Genomic DNA, 10,755 nt, shown 5'->3' with positions numbered 1-10,755 from the left:
GTATTGCGAAGTTCAGATGTTTTTCTCATGTTAATGAATAAATTAGTCTGGAAGGATGTCTATTCAATAACAGGGTTTTAGAATAACTTCATATCGATTTTAATCATAAAACTATTCTCTGAACACTGAGAAAAGATCAATACAAAAATTTAACCCGGGAATAAAAACCCAGATATCAATTACATGAATGAGAAAACAAATACTGAAGATGAAATAGAAGAAAAGAAGACTGAACTGAGAGAAATTCATCAGAAGGCTGAGCCAACAGGAGCAAAATGACCAAGCAGGTGAAGAAAAACTAATTAAAACCAACGTTCAAAGAAGGATTTTACATAAAATAAAGAAAATGATGAACATCCTCTTCATGAGACTGTCGTAGAAAAAGCATCTTCAGTCAGAGGCTTCTTCAACTTCGCTGTAATACGGACCGAACAGGAAATCTTTCCTGCCAACAGCCATCAAAATCTACAATGACTGAATTTTAAATTAAAATGGATAACAATAACATTTCATTAATGAAGTATATTAGCATCTGAATTCCTAAACTAAACTCTGAGTCAGTCGGTCTCTTTTCAGCAGCAATGAAGGCAGAATCTCCGAGCGGTCAGTGAACGCAGCATTGTCAGACAGCTTGAAGCCGCAGCTGAACTTCTCCGTTAGTTTCTATCTGGACCATCTCTGGGCAGAGCGGTGCCTGCTGGACCCGGTCCAGAACCTTTCCTCCTTCTAACTGAACTGAGATAGAAACATCCTCAACTCGGACCGGACGTCCACGTCCCGGCAGCAGAACCCTGGTACCGGTCCGGAGGTCCACATCCCGGCAGCAGAAATCCGGTTCGGTGAGTTTAATCCGTTGCAGGCGGTTTAATCAAGGTTAAATTACTGATTAGTAGTGAATGGGTAATGGAACATTGATCAATATATTTGATGTGTTTGCTTTATGATTTTGATGATGGCGTTTGATAAAATGTCATGTTTATTGCTTGTTCGGTGATATGGATTTAAAGTTTGAACATGATATTTTTAGGTACAATTGTGATAATCGTAAAAGTGACGATAAAAACTTTTTTCTTTTTTTTTTTTTTTTTTAGCTAATCGCATGTTTTTAACTACATGGCACAGCAGTCGTTGTCCCCAAACACACAAATGATACTCTTGAAAAACATAAAATTTATTTAGGACATCTGTCACATACAGAAGTGTGACTTGTATCACTAAACTGCACACAGTAAATTTATTTAATTATTTTTTTTATATTTATTGACGCTCTCATTAAACAAAGAGTGGATAAAAACAACAGTTCAGACAATATTGGTCAGTTTTGGTGGGTTTCAAACATCATTACATGGAATTTATCAAGGCAACGATAAATCAAAATTCTTGTCATGATTATAAATTTATCACGTTAAATTTTAAATTTATCCGATAAATGATAAATTATCATTTATCAGATGATAAATTATCATCTGATAATTTATCAGTAGTGTCATACCAAACTGGGCCAGGTGTGTTTCCTCTGATTGGAGGTTTGGATATTTCTGACGTCACTGAGTTGTGTTCAGGTTCAGTCAGACGTACTGGTGATTTAAGATCATTAAACGTCCTTCTGGATCATTCAGTGATGATGTGTAATCTGCCTGATGGGAGGCTTTACCAAGGTGATTCTGGATCACTGAGGCTGAGATTTTGTAAATCGGATTGTTTCTAATGAAAAATGAGTTTTGAATCGGTTCAGACCAGAGAGGTAGATGTGGTGGAGGAAATCCTCCTGATGCGTTCATGGACCTGCAGCAGAGTAGGTCAAACCAGAGAGGAACAAGAGAGAGATCAGAGAGGGAAACCTCCCCTCATTGTCTCGGCCTTTCCTGTTCTGGAAGTCAGCATCACCCCCTCTGCTGCTTCCTGCGAGCGCGCGCGCGGGTGTGTGTGTGTGTGTGTGTGTGTGTGTGTGTGTGTGTGTGTGTGTGTGCGCGCTCGTGTGCGTGTTTTCCTGGCTGTTTTGTGTCATTGTTTTGCCTCAGAAGCAGCTGTTTACAGCTGGATGGTGAGGACGAGTCATGGAAAATCCCTTAATGACTGATGTTAGCAGAAAACTTGAACGCACCATAGTGTTTAGTATTGATCCCAGACGTTATTGCGATAAACAATTATACAATGGTAATGGCATAATAATGCCATTATCATTATAATTATAATGATAAAACCAGCTTGATCCCTCTGCTCTCTGGGTCCAGAGTTGCTTGTTTCCCCTCAGTAACATGAACCTTCACCGTGGTTTACCATCAGGCTCTCTTATCCTGCAAGTCATGTTTTGGTCTGTCTGTATCAGTTTAAAGCTGAAACTCCAGTCCAAGTGTCAGGCTAGCTTCTTTGAGCAAAGTGCTGAGATGTTTGCTCTGTGTCAACATTAACAAAATAATTTTAACCCTTTAATACCCATGATGACTCCATGTTTCCCTGAAGAGACGATCTAAGCTGAGGTTAAGGAAATAACTCTCCTCATGTCAGTTTTTACTCTGACAGCTGTTTTGGCTCCTTGCAGCGTATTTATCTTGGAGACAGTGAGGTGTGGTTGCATGACGCTCGCCGTCTCCTCACTGTCCTGTCCTGCAGTTCTCCGCTCTTCCTCCTCTGATGTCGCCTCAGAGGAATCTGACGGAGCAGGAGGTTCATAAATCATCCAGGAGTCACCAGAATCTGTTGCTCGGCGTTTCATCATCCTGCGAGTTAAAATCCCATCATGAAAACATTTGAAAACTAAACAACTAAACACCCACATGAAATATGTAGAATGCATACCGACGCTGAAAAGCCCAGAAAAAAACATCCTCTTCATCACCAGCCGGGAGAATCCCCCTCCTCCTCCTCCTCCTCTTCCAGCCCACAGCTGAAGGCCTGAAGCTCCAAACGACTGTGGGAAGAAAAACAGACTAGGAAACGGAGGAAGCTGGTTCATAAGAGAAGCTGCTGCAGCTCTGGAGGTCGGGGGTCAGAGAAGAACCACCTGACCAATCAACCAACCAACCAACCAACCAACCAACCAACCAACCAACCAACCAACCTGCTTTTTCCCTTTCTTGCAGACCAAATAATCGTTTAGACTTGATTTTCCCCTTTATTGAATATATTTATCTTCATCTCTGCCAGTTTGGGTCTGATGTTCATCTTCCAATAAGACTGAAAACAGAACAACATGCAGAGTGGAGCATAATGCAGATTCCTGCAGGTGACCCGTCCTCAGACTATAATGTCTGTAATACAACACACTTCATGCATAGACTTGTCGCAATAGATCAGTTAAACGTCCGTTAAGTTAAAACAAGCTCAATAATTTCCATTTGCATGATTTGTTTTTCTCCGGTGGTTTGGTCCCAACCAGCTCTTATTTGAAAAACAATTTTATTTACAAAGACTTCATAATTTATCTTGTCTTTGTTGTTTCTGTTGGTTTGTGTATTTATGTTGGATATTTAAAATGTCTTCCAGATGCTGTGTTAAATATTTATAAGAATTTAAAGTTTATTGATCTTTGAGAATGTGTTCTTGCATTATTATGCCATTCCCATAATATTACTTAAAATGGTCTCAAAACAATAACAACTATGTTATTATTTATTGCAATAACTTCTGGGACAATTTGTCGTCCAGTAAAATATGCTATCATGACATGTCAATGGGTCCTGTGCGATCAGTTGGTTCCGGTTGGTACCGGTCGGTTCTGTATATTTTTCTCTCTGGATTGTCAGAGCGTCCGTCCTGCTGCCGCTGTTTGTCCTCCACAGCTGAACGAGTTTTTGTTGTTTTCCTTCCTCTGCAGCCGTTTCCTGACTGGACCCAGGTCAACAAGATGGGGTCAGAAAAATGGACGTTATTGTCCTCTAGTCTGCAACGTGTCCAACTGTGGACTGGTTTGAAGAAGCGTGAGGTCACCAAAGATACAGGAAACAACTCTTCAGCTACTGGAAGGAAAAACACGCAAACTTCCTCAGATTTAAAGTCGGTTTCATAAATACCTCAGTTTTTTTTTGTTTGGATAAGAACTAGGGCTGAACTTATCACAATATAAGCGTTTCATTGTAGTCAATATAGTCAATAACTAATGATTAGTGTTTTTGTTTTCAATATCTGAATTTACGGCTGACTGGTGCTATGACCTTTGTTTTATCCAGCTTTAACTCCAAACTGTTGTTTTTTATTTTTAAACAGATCTGAGGCACAGTAGTGAAACCTTGAACTGCTGCTGCGCCAGTTAGTCAACTAGTTGTTGCTAGGTAACCGAAGTTGGGGGGTGGGAACTTCAAACTGCTTGTTACCCAGCAGTTTGTTGCTAGGTGACCAAAGAGTGAGCGAGTCAGTTGATGCCACCAACCTTTAGAGGTCAAGCGGCTAAAGCCTTTCCCTCTGCCTACATCTCCCATAATGCTGTGCGGTTCTGGATTGGAGCTCAATGAATATATACTGAATGTTGAATATTCTATCAGATGTATTAGCTATTGATATTGATCACATATCTATTGTGATATATATTGTTGTTGCTTTATTGTCCAGCCTTAATAAGAGCCAATACTTGCACTAAGAGAAGCTCCTGAGGGTGGAACGTGTGTACGGTGTGACATCAGAGGTCAGAACACCGCTGCAGAAGTCCCAGCAGAGCCAGACAGGAAACCAGAAGGAAAAACTTTATTTATCCAACAAGTTTTGTTCCAAGTCAAACTGAGATCACTGAGCGTGCTCAGTCAGAACAGAGCAGACCACCCAGCTGGGTTCACGTCGATTTCTCACATTCAGACAACAGCTGAGCGGAGAGCTGTTACCTCATCAGCTGAGGAGGTGATGCTGGGGGTCAAAGGTCAAGGCCTGCACAGGGTCACCAGAGGGGATTAAATCTGAAATGTCTCTTTAACTGGGAGAGATGACTTGGAGGCGACGTTAATGAGGAAGGAGTCGCAGCTTGATGCCTGCTCCTTGCCTTCTTCTATTGTTTGGTTGTTTTTAGCGCTGAGCTAATTAATTAGCTGCTTATCTGAGCCAAGGCAACAATCATCTCTTTGTGTCCAACTGAATGCTTCCTTCCTCCTGCAGCCCTGTGAGCAGCGAAAGGAGCTGGCGCCAATAATACACACACACACACACACACACACACACACACACACACACACACACACACACGACTGGTTGCCACTGTCAAAAAGCAAATTTGTTGTTTTTCTGTCTAAAGTGCAGATTAATTGTTATGAGACAGATAATCTGTGAAAAGATCAACCTCTTCCACTGCTCCTGACCAAAAATAACCAGTCAGGAGGAGGGTCCTAGCGCTGTCAATCAACTTCATGTACTTGCTGCTACATGTGCTAATGGCAGAGAAACAACTTGTTACATGCTAAGTAGCCTGAGCACTACTTAGCATTTTGTAACAACATAGCAGAGAGAAAGGAGGTGAGAAAAAAGGGGTGAGGAAAAGGTGGAATGGGCAGCACCACTTGAGATTGTGATTGACAGCGGTAAGACCAGCTTCCAGCCTGTGATTGGTTGTTTCTCGCTAGCACTGGGAGAGGAAAGAAGCTTGATTGTTTTAAATATTAAATGACTGATAAGTTGATGAGTTACTGAGTAGACTTTTTATTTTTTACCAAATACGTTTTTACTCTTACTTGAGTAATTTCTTGGATGATTACATTTTACTTTTACTTGAGTAATAATATGTTGAGGTAGTGCAACTGTTACTTGACAGTTTTTGGGTACTCTGCCCACCATTCTGTTACAACTAAAATATTTTTTAATATAAGTTGCATACTGCAGCTCTGTTCCTGGCGCTGTGTGTCTCCCCTACAGCGCCCCCTAGCTGATGTGGTTCAGATGTTTTCAACAGAAGGACGGTGGATAACCATGAGCTCAAGTCTTTCTTGACGTGAGCGTTCAGGCATATGACTGTAAACTCACAGCTGGTTTATATAAAGCCCTGATGTGGCATAAATATTGTTACCCTGCTGAGCTACGGCAACAACCAGCAGAAACAATGGCGTTAAAATAAATTCGGCCGCATTGTCCCGTTGTGACTCAAATAAACGTGTCCCCTGAGGTCGTGAATCAAACACAGAGCGCAGGGTGTGAGTGTTGGTCGCGCTCTGCTGTGTGTCTCTGTGGACGTCTGCAGACTAAGTGGAGCCCAGCAGGGAGCAGACAGTGAAGCATGATGTATCCAGAAACAATAACTTCCAGTATTTATGCGAGTGGAAGCAGAGAGTTCTATATATGGCAGCCTTGGTTTATGTGACGGCGTGCCAACCTGCAGGTTTCCTCTGATGGAAACAAACTGTCCAGCTGCTACCAGTGTTTTGTGATTATACTGGAACAAATGGATTCAACAGATTATTACAGCAGACTTTTGTTTACTTTAAGGTTTCACTGCAGCAGCTTCTGATGGAGGATAATGATGCTTTTAGAGCCACTTTGAAAAGTTGGACTTGCCAAACTTTTTCTCATGTGGGTCAAAAGTACTCCTCAGAAAAACATAACTGAATTAATAAAAAATAAAAATCATTTTGTGTTGTTTATTTGCTAAACTAAGCTGCAAAATTTTAATCAAGCAAACAAACTAGTCAGATGTTTTCAGTACCAGACTGACCCTCGAGCACACCTCATTTAAGTGTTAGCGTATGTTATTTTTTACTTACCCTAAATGAATGTAATAATTATTGACTAGTGAGTAAGAAACATCCTAAAAGTTGATGTTTCTTTACATGTTAGGTAGCTTTGTCTGTGGGGGTCGCCACCCAGAGGTTGGTGCTCTTTGTGTGATTAAATGTCTCCAGAGGCTGTGGTCATGAGGTTTTGGGTGAATCTCGTGGCTGTTTTGATGTTGATCTGGAGGATGAGTCTGAGCTCTGCTGCCATACTGGACACTGGAATTACAAACTTCAGCCAAAGTTTGGAAATCAGGGAACATTTCTCCAAGTGAAGTGATCAGAAGTTGGCAAGACTCTCTGAACCAGGAGTTTTCTGATCCCATAAACACTCTGCAGCAGCTCAGCTGCACCAGACATGTTGTAATCCACTAAAATGACTAATGGCTTTCAGATTTTTCAGTCATTGTTTTAAAAAAACTGGTTAAAAATAATTTGGTCAATGCAACCCCCAGGGTTCATCTTTTAAGTTTTATTTGGTTTTGTGGATCAGATTGTCAGCAGCCCTCCACCTCTTTCACCTCCACACTGTACATTGATTTATCATCAATCATTAGGTTTTGCTTTATTTTGGATGCCGTTCGTTGATGGTGTGAACTGCTGTGGACTGACCGCACAGTCTTGAGGAGTCCTGCAACATCTGGACATATAGATTGTTATTTTAGTTGCTTTTTTCTCAGTTTCTGTCTGATACCAGACTGATTTCAGCCGTTGAACTCATTGAAACAGAAGAAAGGTCCTAAGCTCAAGGGATCAACCAGTGTTCCAGAGTTTGTGGAAAGGTTTAGTGGTTATTGATATGCTTTAGCTGGATCTCCTTCTTCTACATAACCCACTGTAACCACATTAATAAAAATAAGACATGAAAGACAGATTCTGTCCAGCTTTAATCATCACTATAGACATTTCTAGTCTGAATTATGAAACCATTTTGAAAACTAAAACTTTTTCCTGCACCAATTAGTTTCCTGTTGGCTTTTCCAACTAATAAATCACCTTAATGAGGATGAAATCTGTTCCATGTACTCGTTGGAGAAAAGGAAATCTGATTAGATCTGAGGTATTTTCCAGGATAAAATGTTTCATGAGCTCAGTGTGACTTTATTTGATCGTTGTTTTTCTACATGTGTGAGCAGTTGGTGGCAGTCAGAAAGCACCTAACGAGGCAGAGACGAAGACATTCATCTTGTTCTCTCCGTCAGCGTGGCTCCAACAGGAAGTCATGTGTTACAATGAGGCAAAATGCTGGCGGTGGATTAGCAGTAATGCCCTTTAATTTGCTGTAATCGCAGCATCGTCCACACAGCTCGGGGTGTAGCTAAAGGAGCGATCTGGAAATGCTTTAGTTGATGCCGGAGAGGAATCTAATAATGGAAGCGTTTCTGTTTGTTTCACTGCTTTGAAATCAGGAACAACAAAAAGGTTTGAATCCAAATTACCATTTTAGTCTGAAATGTTCTGGTTTCGCTTTAATCTTGGTGAGAAGATGGAGGTGCTGGGTCAGGGAATTAGGCGAGATGTTTGGCCTTTTGAACTGAAAACATGAACAACAACAACATTGTTGGCTCTGATTCAATCAGCTGCTGCTTCACATCTAAAACTCCAGGTTTGTGCTTCCTGTTGTGGACTGCCTGCTAAAATCTCTGAAGAGATTCATTCAGTTGTTATTTTGTTAGTTTTAGTTAACTATAATAACCTTGCTCTGAACAGTCATGATGCATTTATCCAACTTTTACATCAATGAAGTGAGACACGCGTCATAATTTTGCGCCAGAAGAGGCAAAACGCAATAAATTTGGACGTAAGCAGCGAAGGCGGAAGCTAAGCATCCTGATCCATTCCAGTAGATGGCGGTAAAGCACATCTGGACGTTGCTTGCCAACTATCATAAAACAGAAGAATATGGCTGAAACTACATCAGTGCCGACAGTTTGAGTTCTTCTTTCTCGAGCCTTTCGTCTGGTTCTGATCTGGTATCGATACTATCGGCTCTGGAGAACTTTAAAATTCATTAAAAGTCGTCAGCGGCCAATATTGCTAACGTAATCAGAACGCTGCTGAGTGACATCTATGTTCTTCTTCTACGTTCTGAAAGGAGAGACGATCCGAACGGGTTGGACCTACGTGGGAACGTGTTTGAAAAGGGATTGGTCTGGTTCTGGTGGGCTTGGACCTGCAGGTCAGGGAAACCATTCATACATGTCTGGTCTTACTGGGACCATGATCCAGCTGACTGACACTCACCGCCCCTCATTAGGAGGCCTGGTGAGCGGTGAAAGGAGCCTCTATTCACTGGATCTGCTGGGAACACTGGGACCAGCAGCGGGGAGGCGGAGCCTGCGGACTCCCAGTGACGCTGAGACAAAGACCAGGCTGCATGGGAAACCTGAACTCCCAGCTTCCCTCAGGTCTGCATCCTCCTCTTCATCATCTTCCTCAGCTCTTTCATATGGAGCGGTAAAGAAAAGCCGCTGGCGGCTGTCAGTCATGGTGAGGGACCCGATCAAGGTTACTACAGTTAACCACAACTATCAAAATAACGGAAACTGAAAGAGAGAGACCATTTTATTAACTGAATTAAATAAAAACATAAATTCATGGGAAAAAACTATGACTAACTGGAATTATATTGTGCGCTAAAATTATAGCGATAATCCCCTTTGTTTTGTGTTTATTAATCTATTAATTAGCCTTTCGAACTGATGTGAAATAGATTTTTCAACTTTCAGCAGTTTACAGGACTCCATACTCCTCCTGGCGGTACGCAAACTGGTCCCCAAAAAGGCGACAACAAAAGTTGGGAGAAAACGCGAGAGTGCCAATAACTAAATATATTTATTGAATATGTTATTTTCTTTTGAGCATTCATTACTCATTCAATGCATCTGTGTAAACACAGTACAATATTTAGACCTTTTTGAATTCTGCACCTAAAAAAATGAACCAAATTATGAAAAAAACAATATTAAACTAATAATTGCTAATAAAATCTAGGAAACACACTCTTAAAACTAACAGAGTTAGACAAAAAGTTACCACAAAATAAAACTAAACTTTAATGAAAACCCTATGCTATTATGGCCCTTGGTGGTGCTCTTTGCTCCTGCTGCTGCGTTGCCATTTTGGGACATATTTTTCAAACCTCTCACCTGGACTGTGTATGAAATATGATGTTGCTTTCTGACCCGAGCTGCTCTTAAAGAAAATGGCTCCTCTAAGATCTTCCGCCTGCAGAAGATCTTACTTTAGTCTCTCAAGTTTGACATAAAAATGTGAACAACAACAAATCTTTTCCAAGTGGTTCTGGTCAGAAACGGGCTGAATCGAGCCACTGGTGGGTGGTGCAGAGTGGGGGGCTGTAAATCAGCCTCGGCTCAGATCACAGAGCCAAATAAAACCTTCAGATGGAATGAAATGCTGCAGAAACGGAGCAGAGAGTTTCCCAGCGAGGCAGAATGAAGGATCTGCCGCCTGAATCGGCTGGGACGGGATCAGAGGAGATGGCTTCCTCCTCCGTTACCGTCCGCAGCCTGAACTCCCACAAACGGTGAGACCGGGAGATGTTGCCATGGCGACAGAAAATGTAGAAAATCTCCTGAATGCAGCGGATCGCATCATCGAGTTCCAGCCAACGTTATTATGGTTATCTAAACCAAATGAGATGACAAAAACTGAAATCGAGAAAACATTTTTAACTGAAATAAATAAAACCAGTTATCAGTGGGGAGAAACTATAACTAGCTGGAAATATATTGTGGGTTTATAAACCTAACTAAAAAAACACTTAAACCAGAGATGTGTTTTGTGCTTATGAATCTATTAACCTTCAGAACTGATGTGAAATTGAGTTTTTTTTTTTTACACACAAGCAGTTTTCGTTGGCTAGCCGGAAATCACAGCAATTCATGTCATTTTTTTATGGATGAAAAATTGTCCCAGACGTTACTGCAATAACTTATGTCATTTAGAGACCATTTTCAAAGTAAAAGTATAATAATGCAAGAACAAATTCTCAAATATCAATAAACTTTAAATTCTTATATTTAACATTGGAAGTGGAATAAATTTTAAA

At 41.0% G+C, this 10,755-nt stretch overlaps 1 protein-coding gene across 1 annotated transcript in view; it reads left to right on the top strand.

Annotated features, from left to right (window-relative positions):
* The first annotated feature begins 660 nt into the window (after positions 1 to 660).
* The window catches only part of LOC106965029 (semaphorin-3D), a 42,161-nt gene continuing 32,066 nt past the window's right edge, over positions 661 to 10,755 (top strand). Inside the window, exon 1 of the mRNA XM_015060888.1 lies at positions 661 to 839. The gene's annotated coding sequence lies outside the window, so the exon portion shown is untranslated. The remainder of the gene's footprint in view (positions 840 to 10,755) is intronic.

Source organism: Poecilia latipinna, unplaced genomic scaffold, assembly GCF_001443285.1.
Source record: "Poecilia latipinna isolate Pla-1442-1.1 unplaced genomic scaffold, P_latipinna-1.0 Scaffold1754, whole genome shotgun sequence".
In the NCBI taxonomy this organism is placed as follows: domain Eukaryota; kingdom Metazoa; phylum Chordata; class Actinopteri; order Cyprinodontiformes; family Poeciliidae; genus Poecilia; species Poecilia latipinna.
This window is presented reverse-complemented; position numbering and strand designations above follow the sequence as displayed.